The following is a 22,783-nucleotide window of genomic DNA, read 5'->3' on the forward strand; positions in this document are numbered from 1 at the left end:
GGATGAGCACGGACAGGAAGAATTTGACCTAAAGGCATTGATGTTCGTGACCATCAATGATTGGCCTGCTCTCAGTAACCTTTCAGGACAGACAAACAAGGGATACCGCGGATGCATGCACTGTTTGGATGATACCGACAGTATATATTTGGAGAGTTGTAGGAAGAATGTGTACTTGGGACATCGTCGATTTCTTCCGAGCAGGCATCCCGTAAGAAAGAAAGGCAAGCATTTCAAAGGTGAGGCGGATCACCAGACGAAGCCTCGCCACCGTACAGGTGCTTATGTACATGATATGGTCAAGGATTTGAAGGTAATCTTTGGAAAGGGTTCTGGCGGACAACCTGTTCCGAAGGACGCTGACGGACACGCACCCATGTGGAAGAAGAAATCTATATTTGGGACCTGCTATATTGGAAAGACCTAGAGGTCCACTCCGCAATCGACGTGATGCACGTGATGAAGAATCTTTGCGTGACCCTGCTTGGCTTTTTGGGCGTGTATGGGAAGACAAAAGATACACCAGAGGCACGAGAGGACCAACAACGTATGCACGGAAAAGACGGCATACATCAGGGTCAGGCCAGCTATGCTCTTACCAAAGAAGAGAAGGAAATCTTCTTTGAATGCTTGCTCAGCATGAAGGTATCGTCTGGCTTCTCATCAAATATATAGGGAATAATAAATATGGCAGAGAAAAAGTTCCAGAACCTGAAGTCTCATGACTGCCACGTGATTATGACGCAACTCCTTCTGGTTGCATTGAGGGGGCTTCTACCGGAAAACATTCGATTAGCCATTGTGAAGCTATGTGCATTCCTCAATGCAGTCTCTCAGAAGGTAATCGATCCAAAATCATACCAAGGTTACAGAATGATTTGGCGCAATGTCTTGTCAGTTTCGAGTTGGTGTTCCCACCATCCTTCTTCAACATCATGACGCACGTCCTAGTTCACCTTTGCGAAGAGATTAACATTTTGGGTCCTGTATTTCTACACAATATGTTCCCCTTTGAGAGGTTCATGGGAGTCTTGAAGAAATATGTTCATAATCGTGCTAGGCTAGAAGGAAGCATCTCGAAGGGCCATGAAAATGAGGAGGTCATTGAGTTTTGTATTGACTTTATTCCTGACCTTAAGCTGATTGGTGTTCCTGAATCGTGGCATAAGGGCAGACTGGATGGAAAAGGCACGCTAGGAGGGCATCAAATAATATGTATGGACGGGCATTCTCTCACTGAAGCACACTACACAGTTCTACAGAATTCTGCCTTGGTGGCTCCGTATATGGAGGAACACAAGAATTTTCTACACTCCAAACACCCGGAGAAGTCTTACGACTGGATTACACGCGAACAGACGAGGACTTCCGCAGAAACATGCCCTGAATGATGACGATATTCAAAATGACCTGTACTCGCTGTCCCAGTTACCATCTTTGAATATAATGACTTTCAAAGGGTACCAGATAAATGGGAATACATTTTACATGATCGCCCAAGATAAGAAGAGCACCAACCAAAACAGTGGTGACCGCTTTGATGCAACAACCAACACGGGAAAGGAAACATATTATGGTTACATAGAGGACATATGGGAACTTAACTATGGAGGTGATTTGAAGGTCCCTTTGTTTCTGTGCAAATGGGTCAATATGACACGAGGCGGGGTAACGGAAGACCCATAGTACGGAATGAGAACAGTGGATCTCAACAATCTTGCGTATGCAGACGAACCATTCGTCCTAGCCAATGATGTGGCACAAGTTTTTTATGTGAAAGACATGTCTACCAGGCCGAGAAAAAGAAAAGATAAGGAAGCGAATGGATCATACGACGAGCCAAAGCGCCACATAGTTCTTTCAGGAAAAAGAAACATCGTGGGAGTGGATATATATAGAATTTTAGTTATCACAATCCAATCATTTAAAAAATGTTACTTTCTGCGGGCATATAGTACTTGTTCTCGACGATATGCCTGGCCCGCATCCTCGCTGTCGACCCGTTCGCTACGACGTCCTACTTCAGAGGACCCATGTCCGGGACTGGGCTCTGCCGGGCTGGCACTGGGAGGTGCTACATGGAGGGGCGCGCTGCTTGGTGAGGAACCCGACCTCGGGTCCCATCGTCGACCCTGATGTCCTTTGGTGGCGTTTGCGTGGGCCACATTCGGTGCAGAGGGAGCCGGTGCCGCTGGAGGTGGTGCGTCGCTGTGTCAGGGAGGAGGACAAGCACGTCCATTGCTACATGGATGCTATGGACGTCAGGTTCTCCAATACTGGGCAGGTTCTTTGGGCAGATGACCGGAGATATGATCCTGTGATGGTTCCTTCTCTTTGGGTGTCCACCGCCCGTGCCCCAGGGACCGCGAGTGGCCTAGATTCTTCTGTAGTACTCGATCTTTATTAGGTACCTAGCCAGTGGTGTATTCGATATATAATATTCGAGATGATGTATTCGAGATTATATATATTAAGACGATGATGTATTCGAGATTATATATTCGAGGCGATGTATTGGAGATTCAGTTTTCCTTATTGATTGCATCCATGCATTGTAATTTGAATACTAATTAAATTGTTTTATATTTCTTCTGTATTAGTTTAGTAAAAGCTATGGCAGACAATACCGGCAGAGAGAGAGAAGAGGAATTGTTCGACATCATACACAGCCCTCACAGGCTAGATGATCTGAATGAAGCAGATGACGGCTCCCAATATCTGAACAATACCAGAGAGGGTGATGAAAAGATATTCGATCTCGACGACCGAGCTGATGAAGTCATGAACTATGATTATGATTATGATGACACAGACAATGTTTGTGATGACACAGACAATGCTGATCTTCAAACAACAAAGACTACCGGCGAGGTATATTTATATAAGCATGCATCATGGTGATCATCACATGTTTTTTTATTGAAGATATATTAACAATTCGATCTTTCTTCTTTCAACCCTCCGGATCGAGCAAATCTGCTTCTACAGACAGCAGGACAAAGCGAGGCCTAGGAAGATTGTTGAAGGATGGTGTAAAGTACAACATCGAATCCACCAAACCTAGTGGCGAACCCCTCACGCCTAAGAACGTTGCGGACAAGTGGAGTCGTCAGTGCATAGTTCTTGTGAAGGACAAACTCCCGATCCCCATTCAAGAATGGAAAGAGCCAAAGACTAAACGTCCAGGTGTTACTTGGGTCGATGACAGAGCCAAAAAGACCTTTGGAAGTCTCTGATGGAACATTTCACCCTACCAGATCATTTCATTGAAGAAGATGTGGAGAAAGTCAAAAGCGCTGCTCTTAAGAAGATGGCAATTGCATTCAACACCCACAAGAAAACGGTATGGGCCAACTACACTACTAGGGAAAAGCCTAGCAACAACGCGGGTTTTGGGCCTATTACTAGCGCGGGGGCCGGCGCTACTAATAAGGCGCTACAGCTAATGTATAGCAGTAGCGCGGGTGCCACCCACGCTACTACTACATCTGTTAGTAGTAGCGTTGGTAAAAACCCGCGCTACTACTATCTCTAATGTCTGATTTTTTTTTTGAATTTTTTCGAAAAAAATCGGTTTTTTCCCCTAATTTTCAAAATTCTGAATTATTTTAACCTCCAATCTCTAATCACCCCTCATCGATGCTCAATTTAATTTCTAATCACCCCTCATCATTCCAAATCATCTAACTTCCCGGACGGTCGCCCATCCTCTCACTACTCCAGCCTGAGCACGCTTAACTTCCGTGTTCTATTCTCCCTCGTTTCCAAGTCTGCACTTGTTGTTTTCCTGACAATAGTAAGATGTCAATCCTATTAACCTCAGGAATTTAGCTTGAGCATGAAGTCACACATTTTACTGTTTGAGTTTGAAACTATTGTTCTAAAAAATTAGTAACACTAATATTTCTTGAATAATTAGTTTGACCATTGTTTGAGCACAGTTTGACCACAGTTTGACCATAGTTTGACCAGATTTGACCAAAATTCAAAAAAAAAATTTAGTAACACTAATATTTTTGAATAATTAGTTTGACCATAGTTTGACCAGATTTAACAATATTTAAAAAAACTGAAATTTGATGAATTTTTTTGCCTCCAGATCTAAAGCCCCGTAACTTTTTTCTGTTAGGTTTTTGAGGATTTTGAAAATGTTTAACGGGGTTGCCCCAATTGAATTTGGATGTAACTTTTCGAGTAGATGATTTTTCATATAAAAACTTTTTCATCCGAGTTAGTATGCAAAAGTTATGCCCATTTTTACAAATTCTCGAGAGATTTTGCAAATAAAGTCGAAATTCATATTTGCAAATTTTCCCAACAACTAGACCACATATCACATGGTAAACTTATTTCCTTTTATTTTTTTTTAAATTTTCATCATTTTCTTCTATTTTTTTTAAACTGAAAAGGCGATCCACGGGAGGGGTGGGGTAGAGTTTGAAACCCAGTATTTAGTAGTAGCGCGGGTTTTTACCCCTCGCTACTACTATGGCATGTCCCCGAGGGGCATGGTTGAGACCGATTAGTAGTAGCTGGGGGTAAAAACTTAGTAGTAGCGCGGGTTTATAACCATCGCTACTACTATGGCATGGTCCAGGGGCACAGTAGAGACCACTTAGTAGTAGCGAGGGTTAAAAACCAACGCTACTGCTATCAACTTAGGAGTAGCGAGGGATAAAAACCCGCGCTACTACTATGCCATGTCCCGGGGGGCACGGTAGAGACCGCTTAGTAGTAGCGAGGGTTAAAAACCCGCGCTACTGCTATCAACTTAGTAGTAGCGAGGTTTAAAAACTTGCGCTACTAGTAAGTAGCAGTAGCGACGGTTTTTAACCCTCGCTACTAGTAAGCGTGTGTGTATAAGCTTTTCCCTAGTAGTGCTACCTCGCTGCAGAAAGGAAGACTCCAGAATTCACAGGAAGACTGGAGAAGCAAAGAGAACACTAGGACGATTTCGTGACCTTCAAGGATTCAGAATTGTCTAAGGAACGGTCGATGAAAAACTCAATGTCCGCCACCGAGTCAGCAGACTCCCGCTCCTCCAAGTCCACGAATGCGTGAGCCGACTCCTCCTCGAAGTCCGCCACCTCCTCCAGGTCGCCAAACACATGAGCTGACTCCTCTGGTTTCAAGTCCGGCACAGCGTCATGCCACTTCACTGGTTTCAAGTCCGGCACCGTGTCAGGCCACACCTCCTGCTTCAAGTCCGGCACATTGTCAGGCCACTTCTCCTGGTCCAACTCAGCCACGTCAGCCATCTCCGCCATCTCAGCAATCGTAGAAGAGACATGTCGCAGATATAGTGTGTAGCGGTACGAGTCGAGGTAGTTCAGGAAGTATAGGCAGAGACAAGCGATATAAATATGGTCCAAGCCTCGCTCCTCTTCCTCAGAGGACTTACGACATGACTAAGGAGCAAAACGCAGCCATAGTGTAGGCCCAAGTGGACGCCCATTTTGCACCGAAACCGGCACCGCCGCCAAAGGAGAAAGTGCGTGAGAAAACAATTGACCACATCATTCGTATGGCTAGAGAACCAGCTCCCAAGCCTGTTGACTCGGACTATGAGTGCCAAATCAGGAAACTACATCGAGAACCGCTAAAGAAGGAAGCGAGCTCGAGCTCGAGCCAACAAGCAGCAGGCCAAAAATGCGGGAAAACCGTTCCCCAGCTGGGAGAACAGGCGGCGCAATCGATCCCCCCACTTGTTGTGCCAACAACACATGAGAGGAGGCTGCGCTCCCAATATTATTGTGGGCAAACCGTTAAAGTTCCCCAGCTAGGCGATGTGGTAATAACGCAGGAGCATATAATGCAGGCTGAAATGCTCAAGATCTCTATTGGACAACTCCTTGAAATTGAGCCCATGTCTCCGCTTAGAGAGGAGGAAATAAAACGGAAATATGTCCGGGCCAACCTTTGGTCGAGTCAGACAAGGTCAACAACCTCCCAACGAGAATGTATGAATTGCATCAATGGTACATGAACATTACCAAGATTTCCAATCGAGAGTCCCTCATGGTGAATGTCAAGAAGGAGCATTACTACCATGAGAAAGCTCTGTGCGTTGAGTATTCAGAACTATTTCAGTTATACAATCAAGACGCACTCGACCAATCTCTCGTCAGTTGCTATTGTCTGTAAGTGATTTCTTTCTGTAATTTCTGATCAATCATTACATGTAATTATCCTCACTATATATTCTTTTCTGTGGTATTATATGCAGGATGAAGATGTATGAAATGAAAAAATCTGGACGCTATGGCATTGGGTTCATTGACCCAAATGCCATTAATGAGTACACATGGAATCCTGCAACTTCTAAAGGAAGTGTAGAGGAAAGCATGCTAGAGTTCTTGAAGCGCCTCAATACCAATGAAGATATACTACTTCCTTACAACTTCCTGTGAGTTAATACAAATTCTGTTTTTGCTTACTAGCTAGCTAGATGTTAATAATTAAGTGTATACGGTTTATGATAGTTGATTAATTTTATGCACATGCCCGCTTAATTAAGACATGCAAGCGTGTGCGCATGCAGTTTCCACTGGATCTTGTTAGTCATTAAAGTTGACAAAGCAACAGTTGAAGTACTCGACTCGCTACTTAAAGAAGATAAAGACTACACCATCATGAATGGGATAGTCAACAGGTAATTTCAATCATTATTAACTATATCTAGGCCTATTATTAGTTCGTCATTTCCTGATATGAACTATTTAATAATCCCTTTATTGATATTCTTTGCCGGCGGGCAGGGCTTGGGCAAAGTTCATCAAGGTGACTCCAGGCAAATGGCCAAAAAAGTTGTTTTGGCATCGACCAAGGGTAAGTAATTAAGTAGTACTAGCTAGCTAGCCATCTCTTTAATTCTTGTTTCAATACCATTAATTAATTATCATGCTTGATTAATCATTATCTGATTTAATTCCATTCTCGTAAAGGCCCTGAAGCAGGCGTCGGGGAATGATCTATGTGCATTCTACGTTTGTGAGAACCTTCGCATGATGGCGTCGGAAAGGAGCAGATCTCAAAGACAGGATTGGGTACGTTGTCAGAACTCTATTCACACCATTATCGATATCTTGTAACACAACTAGTGCACATGCATATTGATCTCCTTCTTAACAGTTCAGAGAGGTGCGGGATAAGCTCCTACCAGCGGACCGCATACTAGCACTTCAAGAGGAAATAGTCGGATTTTTGCTCGACCAGGTAACAGATCCCACAGGAGAATACTATTACCCGCTACCGCCCCCATGAACCACTTGTCATCGTGCTCCGAAGGCACCAAGACAACATGTAGGAGAAATTGTATATGTATATACATGTGTATGTGTGAATAGCTAATGGTGTTGGCTGTGAGACATTCGATGATATTATATATATATGTATGTGGTTCTACGTACGAGAAAATCTATTTATATATATGCATAACGTGTACAATTTGTAGTATCGTGAAATACCAGCAAACAAAAATGAATTAAATGGAAAATAAAGCCAAATTGAAAACACAAAATTAAAGCAAAAATTTAAAAAAAACAACCAAACATTTAGTACCGGTTGGTGTTACCAACCGGTACTAATGTCCTACACGCACCCGGGCTTGTCTCATGCCACGTGGTGGCCCTTTAGCGCTGGTTCGTGACGAACCGATACTAAAGGGGGGACCTTTAGACCCCACGCATTAGTACCAGTTCACGAACCGGCACTAAGGGCCGTCAAGAACCGGCACTAAAGGCCGGTTCTGCACTAGTGGGGGAGAGGTTCTCCCCTTGTGCTTCCTGCTCCATGGCCTCCCCCCTAGATGGGGAGAGGTTCTCCCTCTAGTCCATGGCCTCCATGGTGATGATGGCCCCTCCGGGATCCTCCTCGATGGCCTCTGGTGATGATGGCCCACTTTGGCAGGGTGCCAGAGAGGGCCTAGATTCGTTTTCCATGGCTACAGAGACTTACGGCGGCGGAAGTGGCGATCTAGGTTTTTGTCTGATGTTTCTGGCATTTATAGAAGAGGTTGGCGACCGTGACAAGTCAAGGGGACCCACGGGGAGTCCACAAGACAGGGGGCGCGCCGTGGCATCGGGACTCCCCTCTGTTAGCTTTTTGTTCCATTATTCTTTATATTTTCTAAAAATATTCTCCGTTGATTTTCAGCGTGTTCCGGGAACTTCTATTTTTGCACAAAAACAGCACCACGGTAGTTGTGCTAAAAACAACGTCAGTCTGGGTTAGTTCTAATCAAATCATGCCAAAATCATGTAAATTTTTTGTAAACATGGCATGAATACTTCATATTTTATAGATACATTGGAGACGTATCAACATCCCCAAGCTTAATTCCCGCTCGTCCTCGAGTAGTTAATGATAAAAGAAATAATTTATGAAGTGTGGATGCTAGAAAGTGCACAAGTTTGATCAATGATAATTTCAATCACCTTTTCTAGCATCTTTATATAACATAATAGTAGCTCAACTCATAAAACTTCTCATGATCAAGTAACAAGCTATTCATATGTTAAAGTATAGATCATAAACTTCCTTGAAAACTAACAAACTATGTTCTTAGTCATCAAACAATTGCAATTCATCTTATTTTCATGAAGGGTCTATGTCAGAGCTTTGATTCAACAGATCACACATACTCAGCTGTCATATGGTCTTCCATGATTGCTAACACTCGTGTGATATTTATAGCTTCAAAGTTTTAATCGGACACAAAGAAAGATAGGGGCCTATAGTTTCGCCTCCCAACCTTTTACCTCAAGGGTAATGTCAACAGTAATACTTTATGAAAACCTACATCCGAGTGGATATATATATCCGGATCTCTCCAACACATAGTGCTTGCCAAAGGAAATAGTGTAAAAAGGAAAGGTGAAGATTACCATGATTCTTGTATAAGGGTAGAAGATAAAAGTAAAAGATAGGCCCTTCGCAGAATGAAGCGGAGGTTATCATGCGCTTTTATGGTAGGATGCACAAAATCTTAATGCAAAAGAACGTCACATTAATTGCCGCTTGTGATAAATACCTTTATTATGCAGTCCTTCGCTTTTATTTCTTCCATATCACAAGTTCGTATAAAGCTTATTTTGTTCACACTAATAGATCATACATATTTGGAGATAAATTTTTATTACTTGCACATATGACAACTTACTTGAAGGATCTTACTCAATCCATAGGTAGGTATGGTGGACTCTCATGGTAAAACTAGTTTAAGGCATGTTTGGAAGCACAAGTAGTATCTCTACTTGGTGCAAACAATTTGGCGAGCAGGAGAGGGAAAGGCAAGCTCACCATGTTGGAGGATCCATGACAATATAACTTCTATTCGGATATAAGAAACATAACCTTATGTTGTCTTCCTTGACCAACATCAACTTTTTAGCATGTCATATTTTAATGAGTGCTCACAATTACAAAAGATGTCCAAGATAGTATATTTATATGTGAAATCTCTCTTCCTTCAATATTCTTTCATGAATTGCTCAAGTGACCAATACTGCATTTGCGAACTTTCAATAAATTTACCACCTATACATATGATGTGTGAAGTCATTACTCCCCATGGTATAAGCATATGAAACATATATAATTTTAGATCTCTGATATTCAATTCATTCAACCATTTACTCATATGATATAAGTGAAGCACGTTAGTAAATGATAAACTACTCCAAAAAGATACAAGTGAAGGACAATGAGTTACTAGCCGTGGGAGGACTCTCTCTCTCTCATTCAAGATTTAAGATCCAATGATTTTATTCAAACAACAAGTAAATTGAAAATATGCTCCAAGCAAAACACATATCATGTGACGAATTGAAATAAAGTTTCGAGTAAGGTATACCGATGGTTTTGAAGACGAAAGAGGGGATGCCTTCTGGGGTATCCCTAAGCTCAGGCGCTTGAGTCTTCCTTGAATATTACCTTGGGGTGCCTTGGGCATCATGAAGGTTAGGGTCTTTCCACTCCTTATTCTCATCATATCGATCTCTCACCCAAAACTTGAAAAATTCAATCTCACAAAACATAATGGAACTTCGTGAGATGGGTTAGTATGACGAAGAGCAAATCATTCACTTTGGTACTGTTAAGACAAGGTTCATAATTGTTCTAACACAATGCCTACTGTACAATATCATTTCTACAATTTATATTGAGCAATATAAGCCATAGAAACTAGTAAACAAGCAAATTATGCATTGAAAACAGAATCTGACAAAAACAGAATAGTCTGTAATGACCAGAAAAACAACCATACTTCTGCTACTCCAAAAATTCTGAAACATTAGGACAGTCTAGGTAATTTGTATATCAATCTTGTGTAAAAAATTCAGACCAAAAGTGCTCTTCTGTGATTTTTAAAAATTCTGGCAATGAGCGCAAAAGTTTCTGTATTTCAGCAAGATCAAATCAACTATCACCATAAGCTATCCCAAAGGTCTTACTTGGCACTTTATAGAAACAAAATAAATAAAACATGATTACTACAGTAGCTTAATCATGTGAACACACAAAAACAGTAAGGATAAATATTAGGTTGTCTCCCAACAAGCGCTTTTCCCTAATGCCTTTTTAACTAGGCATGTTATTATAATGGTACTCTTCCAAGCCAATTTCGATGATAGTCTTATTCATACTCCAAAAGATATAAGTGAAGTTTATGGAGCATTCTATAGTTAATATAGATTACCCAATATTCAAGATCAAAATATATAAGTGAAGCATGAGAAGCATTCTATAAAATCATACTCAAAAGATTTAAGTGAAGCACAGAGAGCATTCTATAAAGTCATACTCAAAAGATTTAAGTGAAGCACAAGAAGCACTCTATAAATCAATTAAGAACTATATCATACTACTATGGTGCATAAATAAAAATAAAAACACAAAGGACACATATCATGTGAACAAAACAAAAAATGAGGTATACCAATAATTGTTGAAGAAGAAAGATGGGATGCAAACCGGGGCATCCCCAAGCTTAGATGCTTGAGTATCTATGAATTAATTACTTGGGGTGCCTTGGGCATCCCCAAGCTTGAACTCTTGCCTCTCCTTATTCTTCTCATATTGGTAACTCCTCGTTCTTTATACACTTCATCCACACAAAAACTTAACAAAAAACTTGTGAGATCTGTTAGCATAATAAAGCAAATCACTACCTTTAGGTACTGTTGTAAACTCATTCCAATTTCGTATTAGCATTATATCTACTGTATTCCAATTTCACTATGGTCCATACACCTCGATACTACCTGTAGATTCATCAAAATAAGCGAACAACACATAGAAAACAGAATCTGTCAAAAATAGGACAGTCTGTTGTAATCTGGAAACTTCTTAATCTTTTGTAACTTCAAAATTCTAAACAATTAGGACAATCTAAAGAAGTTGTATAGAATTACTTTTCAAAAAGTTTCAGAATCTTTTTACATTCCAGTAAAAAATGTAAATTTACACGCTACAACCAAAGTTTTTGTTGTTGCATAGAACATAGCAAACAAGCAATCTAAACATCCTAAAACCAAATCGTGGCACATTATTTTTATAATACAATGAATATATACAAGGGGATACTTATTTTTGAGAAACTTCCATTAAAAATTCTACATTGTTTCCATGTGCATGAACACAAGTGTTCAAGGTCGACCCTCACTTCTCCAATGCATAACTTTCCAATCACTTCTCGTTTTAAAAAAACATTTTAGGCATAAGAGGAAAGTAACTTTTTTGTATTTTCATTCTTTAAATATATTTTTTTCACTCACAACTAACAAAAACAAAAGGGAAAACAAAATATACTTAGTGAAGAAGGCAAACAAGCATACACGAAAATATCAACCCCACGCTATTGCTCCCCGGCAACGGCGCCAGAAAAAGATCTTGATAATCCCCAAGTGCAAAGAATCATCGTAGCAATTTCCAAAGTTGGAAGTGATAATTATGGAGTGTCAAACCCACAAGGAGCTAAAGGATACGACTCTACGTACACCTAACGTTTGCTTCCAACTAGAAACGAGAAATAAAACTATGTTGTGGGTATAAAGAGGATATATGTGCATGATAACGGAGAAGTAAAATATAAAAGTAGGTGTTGTTAATATAAAGTTAGAATATATTATAAATAGAGAGTGTGGAATAATGATGGACTGGTGTGTAGAATTGTCCTAGGCAATTGTTAACAAGATCGGTAATCATAATTGCAATTTCATATGAGGGTGAGGCATAAGCTAACATAATTTCTCTTCTTGGATCATATGCACTTATGATTGGAACTATAGCAACCATCCGCAACTACTAAAGATCATTAAGGTAAAACCCAACCATAGCATTAAAGTATCAAGTCCCCTTTATCCCATATGCAACAACCCCCTTAATCGGGTTTAAGCTTCTCTCACTCTAGCAACGCACTATAAGTGAATCATGAACGTATTGCAACACCCTACAGCAGGAATCCTTCACGTGTGCGCGCACAGAAGGCACCATAGGATAGCACCAAAATAAAACATACAACTCAAACCAATCTAGATCAACAATCAACCCAAAAGAAAAAAAGGAAATCTACTCAAAACATCATAGGATGGCAACACAATATTGGATCATAATATGTGGCATAAAGCACCACACTCAAGTAGGGATTACAGCGGGGTGCGGGAGAGTGGACCGCGTGAAATAGATGAGGATGGTGATGTTGATGAAGACGATCACCGCGGTGATGGTTCCCCCCATGGCACTCCGACGCCATCGAGAGAGAGGGCGCAAGGTTCTCCCCCTTGTGCTTCCTCCTCCATGGCCTCCCCCTTGATGGGGAGAGGTTCTCCCTCTAGCCCTTGGCCTCCTTGGTGATGGTGGACCCCTTGGGATCCTCCTCCATGGCCTCCGATGATGATGGCCCCGTCCGACAGGGTGCCAGAGAGGGCCTAGATTGGTTTTTCGTGGCTATAGAGGCTTACCGCGGCGGAACTCCCGGTCTGGGTTTTCATCTGATGTTTCTTGCATTTATGGAAGAGGTTGACGATCGGGACAAGTTAAGGGTACCCGGGGAGTCCACAAGACAGGCGGCACAACTTGGGGGGCCACCCTTGTAGTGGCCTCGGGATCCCCTCCGGTAGCTTTTCGTTCCAATATTTTTTATATTTTCCAAAAATACTCTCCATTGATTTTCAGCGTGTTTTGTGAACTTCTATTTTTGCATAAAAACAACACCATGGTAGTTCTGCTGAAAATAGCGTTAGTCCGGGTTAGTTCTAATTAAATCATACCAAAATCATGTAAAAATATAGTAAACATGGCATGAATACTTCATAAATTATAGTAAACATTGGATACATTGGAAACATGGCATGAGAAGACGGGCTCGTGACATGAGTCTAATAGGCTGGCTCGTAGAGAAGGTCCTAGAAGAGGAAACTTCCCTGACAAGGGAGGCTAGACCTGGCAAGGGAAGCAAGACCCGAATTAGTATTCGTCTTGTAATAGAAAGAGATTAGTTGTAGTCCTACTAGGACTCTACATATTAGTCGACCCCTTCAACATATATAAGGAGGGGAAAAGAGACAAGTCAATAGCTCTCAATGTAGAGATAGTGAAACACTGCCCTTGTAATCGAGATCATCATCATCATCAATATCAGTCAAGGAGGAGGCTTTAACCTCCACCGTGAGGGGCCAGACCTGGGTAAAACTCGCATGTCTCGATTCTGACCAACCCCATTCAAGCTACCACCAAGTTGTGATGCCTCACGACTAAGTTCGCTCACGAGGACATTTGTCGTGACAAAACAACGATAGTTGGCGCCGACCGTGGAGTGGTGGCCGTGGCATAGTGTTATTGGAGGGAGCTCTTTACGGATTGATAAGCTTGTGATTGGGCGGGTGAAGAAGAACCAGCATAGAACAATCATGTAGGATAGCCTGACATTGGACAACATTGGGCAAAGCCAACAAACTCATAGTTCTAGGGAAGTTAGGGTTTCGATGTGTGCGCCGCCGGACGCGTCTATGCATGGCAACCTATTAGTCTGTGGGCAGATACACATGAGCAATCTGGCAAAAACAAGCTTCCCTGATCAGTGGCGGTCACTGATAACCAACAATTATAGGGGATCATTTGTAGCCTTTTTCAATAAATAAGAGTCTCAAACCCAACGAGGAGCTAAAGGCAGAACAAATATCCCCTCAAGTTCTATCGACCACCGATACAACTGTACGCACAATTAATGTTTGATTTACCTAAAACAGGTATGAAACTATTTTGCAAGAATAAAACTACGAGTACTTTGTGAGAATAATGCTATGAATAAATTGCAAGGAAATAAAAGTAGATAGCTTTTGTCGACATGAAAGTCATTTGTGCGTAGGCAATCGATAACTAGACCGGCAATCATTCTCGCAATTTTACATGAGGGAGAGGCATGGGATAACATACTTTGTCTACTTGGATCACATGCACTTATGACTAGAACTCTAGCAAGCATCTACAACTACTAAAGATCATTAAGGTCATACAACCCAAACATAGCATTAAGTATCAAGTCCTCTTTACTCCCATACGCAATAACCCACTTATCTGTGTTTAGGCTTCTGTCCCTCCCGCAACCGACAATAAGCAAATCATGAACATATTGCAACACCGTACAGCAAGGATCCCTCACGTTTGCGCGAGACAGAGGGCACCATAGGACAACACCATAAATAAAATATACACTCATACCAACCACGATTATCGATTAGCCCATAGGATAAAACGGATCTACTCAAACATCGTAGGATAACCACATATCAATGGGAAATAATATATAGTGTTGATCACCATGTTTAAGTAGAGATTACAGCAGGAGAAGAGGTGTCACACTGCTGCATAGAGGGGTAGAAAGTTGGTGTTAACGGTAGCAAGATTGTTGATGTAGATCGTCGTCACGAATCCTAGCCCCGGCGGCACTCCGATGCCACCGGGATAGAGGAGGAGAGATCCCCCCTCCTTCTTCTTCTTCTTCTTCCCTGGCCTCCCCCTAGATGGGAGGAGAGTTCCCCCTGTGGTCCATGGCCTCCATGGTGGCAGAGGGGTGAGAGCCCCTCCGAGTTTGGATCTCCCTCTCTGTTCTCTTCTGTTTCAAGTCCCCTATTTACTTGCCAAAAACCGTTTCTTATATTCCCGGAAATCCGTAACTCAGATCGCACTGAGATTTTAACACGATTTTTTCCGGATATAAGCTTCCTTGTTCCTGAAGTAGAAATCCAATTGATTTACATGGTGAGCACAACCCACCCTGGCACGCGTGGGCCCTGGGGCACGCCTAGGTGTCTTGTGGTTGCTGTGGGCCCTCGTTTGCGGTGATTCTGAATTTTTATCGCGTTTGGACTTTGTTTGATATGGATATTCTGCAAAACAAAAAAATATGCAAAAAACTGGAACTGGCACTGGGCACTGGATCAATAGGTTAGTCTAATAAATCATATAAATTGTTGCCAAAAGCATGTGAAAGTTGTATAATATTGGTTTGGAACAATCAAAAATTATATATACAACGGAGACGTATCATTCACGACAAGTGCGAGATTGGTTTTGTTCTAAACCCAATGTTGGAAGAAAGATAAGAGAAGGAACTTGACAGCGACAAGGCATCAATGACCAGCATCCATATTGACAGCAACAAGAAAATTGACTGTGTCCACATTCTGACTTTGCCTGTGCCACTAACTTGTAAAGAGAAGCTAGGATTGCGTGACGGTCCCTAGGGTGTGCCAACGCAAATCAACGAGACCAACAAGTTTTCTACTGCTAATTCAACTCATACGCAGCCGTGGAGATCGATTCGTGTGCGGGCAATCCACCGAGGTGGACACAAACTTCCATTGTGCCACCACTGTCAAATCGCTAGTCACCTCCTCACACACGCACTCAAATCCATCCACTCGACCGAGCAACAACAGCGTTGTCACGTCTCTGAAGCTACAATCTCGAGACACATCAGCCTACACTGCCACTACTCCATCAACTAATGTTGCTCTACTCACATTTGATCACAAGGCCCAAGTCTCGATGCGTAAAGTTGTTTTGCACAAATTTGCTACTAGTACTATTCTACATGAGGCTAGTACTGCTAGATCAGGTTTTTTGTTCTCCATTGCTACGTCCACTATTTAACACTACCAGATGTGAGCATTGTTGGCACAGGACGACTATGATGATGCACTGGGTAGTTTTGGAAAGGACATAATTCAGGACAAGACTGACGAGGAGAAAAAAAGGGATCATTACCCGAGGGAGACCGGTATACATCGACATACCAAAGAAGGGCATGTCATCAAAACATTCCACTACAGCTACTCGGCAAACCTACCCGCATTTCACCACTCCTTCTCTTCGGGTCTACATTGGCATACTGGACGCCGCGTCAGTGTTCGCACGCATGAAGCTGCCAGATGTTACGTCTTCGTCGTATCTATATGTTTTGATTGTTCCATGCCAATATTATACAACTTTTATATGCTTTTGGCAACATTTTATATTCTTTTTGGGACTAACATACTGATCCGGTGCCTAGTGCCAGTTCTATTTGTTGCATCTTTTTTGTTTTGCAGAATTATTTTGGAATATACATGATTTTTGGGAGGCGGAATCAACGCAAACGGAGGCCCACGACCTCCACTAACCACCAGGGTGCGCCTGCCCCTCGTGGCGCGTGGTGGTGCCTAGTGGGCACCCCGTAAGTCGGTTGGGGCTCCTCTTCAGGCACAAGGAATCTTATATCAGAAAAAAATCATGTTAAAATTTCAGCCAAGTCGAACTTACGGATCTCTGGATATTTAAGAAACGGTTTTCAACCAGAAAACCGGAACGTGAAACATAAGAGAACAGAGAGATAGATCGAATCTTGGTGGGGCACTCGCCCCTCAGCCGCCATGGAGGCCATGGGAGGGGGGAACTCTCCTCGCATCTATGGGAGAGGCCAAGGAAGAATAAGAAGGAGGGGGGCGCCGGAGTGCCGCCGGGGCAAGGATCATGACGGCGATCTACACCAACAATGTTGCTACCACCAACACCAACTTTATCCTCCTTTATGTAGCGGTGTAATGTCTCTATTCCCGCTGTAATTCTCTACTTAAACATGTTGCTTAACACTACATATTATTTTCCCAATGATATGTGGCTATCCTATGATGTTTGAGTAGATCCGTTTTGTCCTATGAGTTAATTGATGATCATGATTGGTTTGAGTTGCATATTTTCTTTTGGTGCTGTCCCATGATGCCCTCCTTATCGCGCAAACGTGAGGGATCCCCACTGTAGGGTGTTGCAATACGTTCATGATTCGCTTATGGTGGGTGGCGAGAGTGACAAAAATTTATACCCGAGTAAGGGGGTTGTTGCATTTGTGAAAGGATCGAGAAGAGGTGTCTAGAGGGGGGGGGCGATTAGACCATCAACAAGTAAAGGTAGCAGTTTTTATGTTTTTCAAGTTGAGGTTGGAGATTAGCACAATGTCAAACATACATAATACATTTCAAGCAATCATGGCAAGAGTATGTGAGCAGCGGAAAGTAAAGCATGCAATTTGCAAGAAAGTAAAGGGAAGGGATTGGAGTGTGCAAACTTAATTGGAGACAAAGAGATTTTTGACGTGGTTCCGATAGGTGGTGCTATCGTACATCCACGTTGGTGGAGACTTCAACCATGAAGGGTAACGGCTGCGCGAGTCCACAGAGGGTTCCACCCATGAAGTTTTCACGAAGAAGAAACCTTGTCTATCCCACCATGGCCATCACCCACTGTCAGTGTCAAAACCGGCTGATCTCGGGTAGGGGGTCCCGAACTGTGTGTCTAGGAATCGAAGGAAACAAGGAGACAGGGGACACGGTGTTTACCCAGGTTCGGGCCCTCTTAATGGAGGTAATAGGCTACTTCCTGCTTGATTGACTATGATGAATATAGGGGTTACAAGAGTTGATCTACCTCGAGATCGTAATGGCTAAACCCTAGATGTCTAGCCCGTATGAGTGTGTTCTCTTCTATGGACTAAATCCTCCGGTTCATATATGCACTGGAGGGATCTAGGGTTGTACAGACTCAGTTACAGAAGAAGTAAAATACATGATCCGAACACCAAGCTTGCCATCCACAGAAAGGGGAGTACCATCCGGACACAGGGAAGGTTCTTCTATCTCGTATCTTCATGGCCCATCAGTCCGTCCCACATCACATAGCCCAGACACCTGAGGACCCCTTAGTCTAGGACTCCTTCAGTAGCCCTTGAACCAGGCTTCAATGACGATGTTTTTGGCACGCAAGTTGTCTTCGGCATTGCAAGGAAGGTTCCTTCTCCAAATACTTCAATGTAGTCCTCCACGCGGAACAACTGTATCCGGCTTTATTAAACAATTATAGCTCTAAGCTGTAAGGGCAAAAACATGTGAAATGAAATAAGCCACGTCGACAGGCGATTTTTTCGGCGAGGCATTATGTCCTGGCTGGGTTAGAATTCTGAATCGTCTCACAACCTCGTTTCGTATTTCAAGGCATGGCCCTTGAGACATCTTGTCAAAGCAGAGATCGTGTCCCCTTATCATAGGATTTTCATAATGAGGGTTTGGGTTATCCAACCGTGCCGTTCAGACGTCCCCTTGGGAATAGGCGAGATTTAAGGCTTGTGAGGGGGCGCTTGGCATCCACTGCCTTTATAAGAAGATAAGGGTCCGTCGTTTTACCCCACGCCTTCTTCCTCCTTTGTCTACCTACCATTCGAGCTCCAATGCCCAAGTCTCAATCCTTTCCCTCTCCACCAAGCACTCCTAGCCATGTCCGAATCTGGATCGCAGGGCAAGTGGATGGCCTCCATTGTTATGGAGGAGAACACCACGGAGCTGCGAGAAGCTGGGTACCTAGCCACGGACATAGCCCACCAGCTTCCTACCAAAATGCAGATCGTTCCCACTCCGGAGCCAATGAAATGGTAGTGTTCATCCCCCATTTCCTTCGCGGACTAGGGTTTTCCCTTCATCCTTTTGTCTGCGGTCTCATGTTCTACTATGGACTAGATTTTCACGATCTAGCCCCAAATTCCTTCCTCAATCTCTTGGCGTTTATCATCATGTGTGAGGCATTCCTCCGCGTCCCTCCCCACTTCGGCTTATGTCTTATGATCTTCAATGTGAAGCCAAAGGTGGTCGAGGGCCAACACGTAGAGTGCGGCAGTGCCATGGTGAGCAAGCACCCCAAAATCAATTGGCCAATAGGGACCTTTGTGGAGAGCGTCAAAGGATGGCAGTAGGGGTGGTTCTATATCACGGAACCCCACGACGCCACATGGGCCGCCGCTCCCGAGTTCAAATCCGGGCCCCCAATGCGGCTTACATCCTGGCTTAATAAGGGCCTAGATTGGGAGTTGCCCGACGAGGTGATGGCGCTGGATAGCCGCATCAAGGGCGTGATAAGAAAGAAAACCAGCCTCCCCAATGTGATCCAGGTGATGCTTTTTCGCTGGATTCTTCCTTGTCAGCGCTGGACTCAATACATGTGGGAATTCGACCCAGACGGTCCTCAGACTCTGCAGCGATTATTTGACACGGTGCATGAAGACATACGGAAGCTGCTCTTCAAGACTCAAAAGTCATGGTCAGAGTCAACCGAAGACCGTGGCTATAACTGTGTGCGTCCAGCCACTCCCGTAAGTTTTATAATAACTCTTATTCGCATTTCCAAGGATTATATTGAAGCCTCTTACTTTCACAGGGCTGGACAAAGAAGGAGGAGCAGATCAACTGTCCGGCTCCGTAGCCCGAGGACCAGGCCGCTCCCTTGCTGGCCAAGATGCTGGTTTCGGCGATGTATCAGGCGCCGGAGAAGAAGGCCAAGAAGAAGGGCAAGGAGACCAGAGGTGGTCTCCATCGTAAGGGTACATCGGACGCTATGTCCGAAGACTCTGAAGCCTCCTCCTCCCATGATGAAGACGTAGTGGAGGAAGAGAGTAACTCTCCCACCAAGGGGGGAAGAAGAAAAGGGGGGCTCCCACGGATCTGGCGGCGGAGGCGGCCAAGAAGGGAAAACCCTCATTTTCGGACGATTCTGAAGTGGATGCCGATGCCACCCCGAAGCGGCGCCCCAGGTCAAAGCCCTTAGCTGAATCATAAGTATCCGAAGACACCATAAACATATCTGATTTCATACCCTATTATTTTACCATATTGAAGTGCACATTTATAGCCCGGCTTGCGATCTCCCCCAATGATCATCATCATCTGGGAACTCGATAGGGATGAATGCAATGGAGAGTGAGTCACCTCCGTAGATCTCTCCACCCACTGCCCAGGATAACACCGAAGTTTAGTTTTGGGAGGCCGTGAAGGTGGCGGCAGAGGGTAATACCTCGGTTGCTGAAAAGAGGGGGAAATCCACCCCCACGAAGGCCGATGATGGGAGCAATGCTCAATTCGGCCCCCAACCGAATATTATTCTGGAGACCCATACGGCTCGGGAATTGGAACATCAGCCTTCTTCAAGAGAAGGGAGTGCGCCGCCTCCACCGGCGTCCACTGTCAATCCAAAGGCGCCGGACATTCTGATGGAAGTGCTTCAAATTTCTTCCATCCTGAAGGAACACCGTACCCTTCTGGGTACGGTGATTGACAAGGTTCGGTCCGTGAAAAGCGGATTGAACCAAGCCTACACCAGCCTTTTAACAGGCTTTGAGGAATGTTAAGTAATGTATTTTTGGTTATTTTCAAAAGGAATAATTGTGTATAGATAGTAGCCCCTGAGACTTTGTTCTATGTTTCCCGAAGAAGGGGCGAGCAGAGGACCGAATAATATACCACAGGAGCTAACATATATGTCTATGTTGATGAGTAGGCTGCGATGTTGGCCGCAGCCTCGCATGCAGCCGAAGTCTCCGAACTAAAGTGGAGGCTAGAGGCAAAACAGGGTATGTTATACCGCAGCACATCTGAACTGACATGAGTTCCCATTTTTTATATAACTGATCATTTATGTTTATGCTCATAGCTGACACGTCTGAGGTCGAAGCCCTCAAGAGTGCGCTAGTGGCAGCCAAGAAGGAGGTGGACGAAAAACGAACCGCCCGCCAAAAGCATGAGGTGAGGTTGGATGAAGTCCAACAAGAGCTCACAGACGTCGTACAGAAATGTGAGTATTTGGAGCGCAAGGTGTCGGATCAAGATTCTGATCTTACTGCGACGCTCCAAAGTGCAAAGGAAGCCCGGGTAGAAGCCCGAGGTGCCTATCAGGAGATCCGCGAGGCCAAGAAGATCGCAGCTGGTAAGACTTTTAATATGCAAAGCAAATATACAAGGAGAAAGTATACCTTCTTACACGCATTTGGAGTTCTCCAGGAGCGTTTGTGAATTTGACCCGAAGTGTTGCGGATGATGTGGATTTCTTCCGAGCAAAAGAGGGGAGTTCCACTGAGAAATTGTTCTGGTCACAATACCGTAAGCCAGAGAAGCCTTTGCCCTCAGCAGTCAGCTGAAACAGCTGACCGAGCTGCATAGGATGGTCGAGCTGGCCATGAAAGATGTCATAATCTGTCTTTGGCCAGCCGAACCAATACCTAATAGCTACTTTGTGCTTGTGAAGCTGCTGGTCGATACCTGCCAATGATAAATGCTATGAAGCGGTCAGTCTGTATTGAAGGTGCCCGGATGGCCTTCGCCTGTGTCAAGGTACAATGGGCGAAGATGAATACCACTAGTCATACAACCAAAGGATTGCCCGCATGCAAGGAGCATCGTACGCCAGAGAAGTACTTCAACGACGTCCTTGAAGGATCCTGTAATATAGAGGGCATGTGTTCGAAGGACGTGATTTTTGAATGAATGTATCAACAATGCCCAAACTGTGTAATGAAAACAAAGCGTTCGTATAATGTTAGTTTTGTTTCCTCCGAATTTATTTATCCTCCGTTGCTGCTGTTTATTAAATCTGAGAGTTGGCTAGTCGTCGGCTTCAGCCCCTCAAGTAGATACTACGGGGGTGTTTGGAACGGCACATAAACACACTTGATCCAACGATTTGGTCCTTGAAGGAGGTGCTAGTGTGGTGAGGCAGGCAATCAGACTATACAGCTTTATCACTCTCACTCAGCCATAGGAGTTTGACGATAGAATTATAGGCGCAGGCCCTGGTATTGGTCGGTGATCTGAACTTGGGCGTTGTAGACACCAAACCAAGTTAAAACTAGTCCTTTGTATTACACACACAAAATCGCAATAGATTTATACTGAGTCACCGAGTAGCTGACCAGCTCTCGCCGCATCATGATAGTTAGTTTTCGGCTTTCTCTACTGAGGTGTTTGTCCGGCCAACCAGAAACACAATCACAGTAGTTCTCCCTTTAATTCCTTAGCCGAACAATCGGAATGTAAGGTAGTAACAACAGGAGCCGGGCAACCCAACTATTGACCCAAGACATGTTTCGGAGCTGATGCATATAATGCTAAATTCGGGACGCCGAATTGCACTTGTGAAAGTGTTCGGACTTATAATAAATTTAATAGATGCACGCGGCTGAATGGAGCCCCTGGCGATTTAGGTCGGGCCGAGGTGTACATGGCGATCAAATGATAAAGAGAAATACGGAAGAAGGAATAAGTCAGTACCATGTAATTTGGGCGAAAAACTGCTTCCATTATAGTCTTATTGATATGTCAGAATGTATTTGTACAGATAATGCTATTAGCATCGAGGCTATTTTACATGCCGAGCGCAAGGGAAAGCTGTGTACAAGTATTTAAGAACATTCGGGGAGGTGATCTTGAAA

Source organism: Triticum aestivum, chromosome 2B, assembly GCF_018294505.1.
Source record: "Triticum aestivum cultivar Chinese Spring chromosome 2B, IWGSC CS RefSeq v2.1, whole genome shotgun sequence".
Taxonomy (NCBI): domain Eukaryota; kingdom Viridiplantae; phylum Streptophyta; class Magnoliopsida; order Poales; family Poaceae; genus Triticum; species Triticum aestivum.